Genomic DNA, 6,447 nt, shown 5'->3' on the forward strand with positions numbered 1-6,447 from the left:
CGGGATTTTTGGGGAGGGTGCAGCCGAGGTCCCGGGAGGCGGGGCGGTCGAGGCCCAAGCACCGATTCGGGGGAACTAGCCAGAGAAATAAACAGTCCTCAGTCGAGGGCGAATTCAGAATTTGTGCAGCCTTCTACCATGATCGCTTTTTTTTTTTTTTTACAGGTTTGGGAAGCAAGCCTGAGACCTACAGATGAAGTAAGTCATTGACTCCACAGCCCAGTTGAGAGCCCAAACGAAGTGAAATTGACCATCACTTGAGGTTTTCATACCTTATTATAAAACGGCCTAGAATTTACATCATGATCACCGTCTTGCAAATAGGTAAAATGTTCTTTTCCTTCAAGCCCAGATGAGAATAGTGATAATAATTAAAGGATGCAACAAGACTTCTTTACTAAAAAACGGAATAGCAAAGTTGAACACCTAAGTCTTTTTAATAAAAGTGACACCTTTGGCACAAAAATAAACACATCTTGCTGTGAACACAGCTCTATTTTTAACGTTAGTGTTTTAATATTATTAATTTTTGTTTTTAATTGTTTTTATTTTTAATCTTCTTTAATACAATTCAACAAAAGAACCTACAATTCTGTAGAATAACCCAAATTGCTACAATTCTATTAAAAACCTAGCTTTTTATTTCCAGTCTAGGCTCCCAATCTGTGCAAAATCCATTTTTCTGTTGCCTGGGTGCTATTTATTTCTGCTTCTCGTCTTTCCCTCTCTAATAGTCCAATCTCTTTTTACTCCCTCGAATACCTATTGACCAGAATCAAGAGTTTCATTTTTCCCTTACCTCTAAACACCTCTCACATTTCTAAGAAAGATATATTAAGGTCATCATAGTGTCTTCAGAATGTGTTAACACTTTAAATGTACAGAGATGAGGTTCATGGTTAGTGGTACAGGTAACTACCCTGGCCAATCACATTAGATTTCATTGGAGCCAGGTGGTGGCACATGCACTGTAGGGAGGCAGAGCCAGGCAATTTTCTGTGAGTTCAAGGCCAGCCTGGTCTATAGAGTGAGATCCAGGACAGGCACCAAAACTATACAGAGAAACCCTGTCTCAAAAAACCAAAACAAGAGCCGGGCGGTGGTGGCGCACGCCTTTAATCCCAGCACTCGGGAGGCAGAGCCAGGCGGATCTCTGTGAGTTCGAGGCCAGCCTGGTCTACCAAGTGAGTCCCAGGAAAGGCGCAAAGCTACACAGAGAAACCCTGTCTCGAAAAACAAAAAAAAAAAAAAAAAAACCAAAACAAACAAACAAACAAAAAGCTTTCTATAGGAACTAGAAAGCAAAGAAAACAGTAAACAATGAAAGGAAATAAGCAATGCTTGGATATTAGACATTTCCCTCGTAAATTATTATATATGTACATATGTAATATATATATTAACACATATGTACTTAATTTGGTAAATATTTATTGAACCCCTTCTGCCTGACATAAAGACAGAAAACTATGGCCTGATTGCCCTCCCAGGTACTCAAGATGGGAAGAAAGTACAGACGCATACCCTGGAGCAGTGAAAAAGAAAACAAGGTATTACATTGAATTAACTCAGGCCCCTGGTAACAGAGTGAGACACATTCCTTTAATTTAAAGCCATTGAAATTAGTTCTGATTAATTTAATTCTCTCATAGTTTTAGAATACAGACTTGATTGTTGTTTCACATGTTGGTAGCAGGAAGAAAAAAGGGTTGAGTTTTGTTCTTAGTTTCGTCACCCCGGACAAAGTCACTTCTTCCGGGGGGGGCGCTGTGGGGATCGTCACTGCCTTTCCTATAATACTGAATGAACAAATTGTGAAGTGACCGGCAAATGTGGTAACATACAAGGGTGCCTCCTCCATTCGTCCTCTTGACCATCTGGATATGTCTCGGAGCTTCTGATTACATCCTTGAGGATGCCCGTCGAAAGCAAGCTAGCATCTTGGAAGGAAGAGATCCATCATTCAGGAAGCGCTAATCAACCACTGGTACTGCTGTTGCAGACTGACTGACTGACAATGAATAGGTAAATTCTATAATGATTACACTTGCATATCTTTTTATTTCCTACCCCACCCAAAGGGAGCTTGAGGACCCTAAAGTCACATTAACACATCTGAAAAGTCTCCGTGTATATGTTTTTCCAATCTTGAATGTACTACAGTTTGATTTTGCTTCATGGTGTTTGTTCCTTGTGGCAGTTTACTACTACAAGTAAGTCTCTGTCCCATTCCCACATGTAGGCTTTTCTGATGGCTATTGAAGCTGATTTATGTTGGACTCACTCCAATGAAGGGTTTGTGCACCCCAGTGGGAATATCTGTCAAAAGAAGCGATGTCCTGGAGGTTTAAATTATTGGGTTAATATACTAAGTATTTTCAACAAAATCACTTTTGGTAGAGAACGTTAGTTGAGAAGGTTAACCTAATACATATCAAGAAATGCAAGCATTTTCCCTGAGGTCTGGGAACTGTTTGGAAACAGCAAGTTGGCAATAATACGAAATTGAGTAAGAACGAGAAAGCAGTTTGGAAGGTTCTGGAACTAGCCCACTGTAAACCAGAAGAAGCTGCATCCTCATTAAAGATCCTGCAAGCATCACAATTATGGAGAGATAGAATGTTACATCTCTAGAGTTATCTTAGACCCTTTATTTTTAAAAAAAAAAAAAAAAAAAGCCAGTTCTGAATCTTATGTCTGACCTAACTTTCTTGTTACCCCTTGGACTAACACTTTCATAGACCTCTGGCCTTGAGTAACCCTAATAAGAATAACAAGATAACATCTAAAACCACCTTCCTTTTCTGCAACCAGCCTACATAATGCCCCCCGCTCCCAGTGCTTTTCTTAGCTGCATCAATAGTTGACCTTCCTTGTCTCTTTGCTTTAGAGCAGCAGGTCATTCAAGATGTCTTGAATCTGAGTTTCCATCACTCATGTTTGGTTTAGAATAAACAATTTCTTATTCCTTTAATGCAGAGTCGTTATTTTATCTTCCTGTCATACCTACTCTTAACCAAAGATGTGAAACCACGAAAAAGAAGGAATCATGTGTGTGTGTGTGTGTGTGTGTGTGGACTTGGAAGGTGGCTAAGTGGTAGAGTGCTTCTTAGCATGTGCAAAGCACTAGGCTCAATCCACAACACTGCAGAAATGAAAGAATGAATGAGTGAGTGAGGAAAAAAGAGAATGGTCTAGAAAAAAACAAAACCAGAGGTAAAGAACAGGAAGACAGAGATCTATGGGGTATGAGAGATCCATCATTTCTACCTTGGTTATACAACTATATAGTGGGGCAGGTAACCTGTACATTATTATATACCTATGCAAATAAGACAGTATAGTCTCGGTATGTGTATATTTTGTGTAAAGTCAATGTGAGTAGTTGTGCAAATCATTTGAGTTTCTAAATATTGATTTTGAAGTACAGCTAACTGATAGACATACTCTAAAATCATATCAGAGGGTGTTTGAGGGTTTCTGTTGCTGCAAAGCACCGTGACCAAAAAGCAAGTTGGGGAGGAGGAAAGGGTTTCTTTGGCTGACACTTCCACATTGTAGTCCATCACTGAAGGAAGCCAAGACAGGAACTCAAACGGCAGGAATCTGGAGGCAGGAGCAGATGCAGAGAGACCATGGAGGAGTGCTGCTTACTGACTTGCTCCATATGGCTTACTCAGCCTGCTTTCTTATAGAACCTAGAACCACCAACCCACGGGTGGGACCACCCACAATGGGCTGGGCCCTCTCCCATTGACCACTAATTTAGAAAATGCTCCACAGGCTGCCCTGCAGCCCTATGTTATGGAGGCATTTTCTCAATTGAGGTCCCCTCCTTTCAGATGACAATAGCTTGTATCAAGTTGACATAAATCTAGCCAGCACAGAGGGTGTTGAAATTATGAATGCAAATTAGCAATGGGAGAGACAGCTAAAGGTAAACAAATTTGGAAAGTTAATGACATCGAAGGCCTAGAAGTTGATAAAGCTAGAAGAAGATAAGAGTGCTTCATTAGGTTTGTAAACAGACTGAGCAAGAGGTCAGTCCAAAAGCAGAAAATGTGTTCAAACAAGTATTTAATATTCTAGGAGTATGTGCGGATGTAACTAGTAGAAATCAAGCCATAGGTTCATGATGATATTAAAACAAGTGCTTTTCTTATAAGTGTTTATTGAGGATGTTGTACATTTGTTAGTGGATTCAGATATCCATATATCTGAATATGTGAAGTGTTAGGCACATATTTGTAATCTTAACACTTGGAGGGTGAGTAGGAGGAAGATTGTGAAGCCTGAGGCCATCCAGGGCAACATAGTGAGACCTCTAAAATAAACAAACAAATAAGCAAAAACAAGCATCAAACAAAACCAATCTCTTTTGAGAGTTGTTTATGATTTGCATGAGAAATGCCACCCATAGTCTATGGCATTTGAATGCTTGGTCTTCAGTTGGTGGCGCTGTTTGGGGAGGCTTAGGAGGTGTGGCCTTGTTGGAGTAAGTCACTGGGAGTGGGCTTTGAGAGTAAAAGACCAGCGATATTTGTTTCTTTTTCACTCTCTCTGTTTTGTGTTTACAGTTCAAGATGTGAGCTCTTAGCCGCCTATTCCTCCCACTGTGGACTCTTACCCTCTGGAACCATAAGCCCAAATAAACTCCTTCTGATTGGAATTAAGTCCCACTCCATGGAGCACATGCCTGACAATGCCTGGATGGTCACAAACATGAGATTAGATAGGACATAGACCCAGGGGAAAATCAAATACTGTTCTGCTAAATGAATGTAGCAATAAAAATGACTCCTAACAACATTCTGCCATACAGTGTCTTGCTCAGCCATCATCAGAGAAGCTTCCTCCTGCAGTAGATGGGAACAGATACGGAGACCCACAACTAGAGAATGTGTAGAGAGCAAGAGACCTTGGGACATTCAGTTCTAGGTGAGATGTCTCCATCAGATCTTGCCCACAGGGTTCAGGGATCTCTGGAAGAGGAAGAGGCAGAAAGAGTGTAAGAGCCAGTAGGGATGGAAGACATCAAGGAAATAAGGCCTTGTAGACATAACAGGACTGAAGCACATATGAACTCATGTGTGGCAGCATGCGAAGGGCCTGCACAGGTTTACGCTACAGGGGGGTCCCATCACTGACATGAGCCCCCCATCCCAAACCCAGAAGCTATCTCCAATTGATAACTGCCCACAAAGGAAGTTAGTTTTCCCCAGTGGAGTCTCGCTGGGTATACAAACCACACTTAAGGGAGGCCCCATGTCCAGCAGTAGATGGCCAACACAGAATGAACTCGATGGTACGTTTGGAGGTTTTCTTGGTGTCATGGCACTTTGTCTGTTTTTCTTGTTTTTGTTTTCCCTTACAGACCTTTTGCTTATACGTTATGGCTTCTGATTTTGTTTTTACAGGTTTCCTGTGTGGGCAAGTGTGTATGTGTCTCCTTGCCTGTTGGTTTTCTAAAGAGAGAGAGAAAGGTTTGGATTTGGGTGGGTGGGTAAGTCTGGGAGGAACTGGGGGAGGGGAAACTGTAATCAGAATATATTGTATGAAGAATCTTGAATTAAAAAAAAAAAGAGCTGGCAGTCTCAGAGAAGAAAAAAGTTAATAAGCAAAAGGAACTGATAAATGTTACAGGATGTTAGATGAAGATACCTCACCATTATCGAAGACAGTAGTGGACCAGAAGAGAGCTGCCATGGTTTACAGGCCTGCTTCACCACGGTCAGGACAGGGAGCTGCATTTTTTTTTTTAAATTCTCTCATTTATTGCATCCTGGACTGCAGTTTCCGTCCCCTCCTCTTCTCCTAGTCCATCCCCTGTCCTTCTCCTCTCCCCCAGATCTACTTTGCCTCCATTTCCCTTCGGAAAAGGGCAGACAGGAGTTGCAATTTTAAGCAGGCTTGTAAGAGAAACTTTTTCACTGATCACAGTAAAGAGCTGAATACTGAGTGGGGGGACAGCAAACTTGAGGGAGAGTGTTCCAGGCTGAGAGAAACCACCAAATGCCAAGGCCCTGCAGAGGGAGTGTGCTGGTAGAGTTTTGGGAACAGCTGGAAGAGCAGAATGGTTGCAACGCAGGAAACAGAGGGAGGAAGCAGAGTGACAGGTGGAATAAGGCACCATGAGCCACTGGAAAGAACTGGGCTTCGATTCCAAATGAGAAGGAAGCTTTGGGAAACTTGGGGCGGAAGTGGCATTTAATCCATCGGTGCTAGATCACTCCAGCTGTGGAGCTCAGAGGTAGGTGAAGGGAGTAGACAGATCCCAGGGGAGATTTGCAGTGCATGCCAGGGCAAGACCAGGGTGTTGTGGCTCAGAGCTTCTGCCGTGGATGGACTAATGAGGAGGAGGAGGATATATATGCATGCGTGCATGCTCTGGGTACAGGCAGGGGTGCTTCATAACTCATGTGCTCCCCACTTCCCTCCTGTTATGTT

The sequence above is a fragment of the Peromyscus leucopus genome, chromosome 13 (assembly GCF_004664715.2).
Source record: "Peromyscus leucopus breed LL Stock chromosome 13, UCI_PerLeu_2.1, whole genome shotgun sequence".
NCBI lineage: Eukaryota > Metazoa > Chordata > Mammalia > Rodentia > Cricetidae > Peromyscus > Peromyscus leucopus.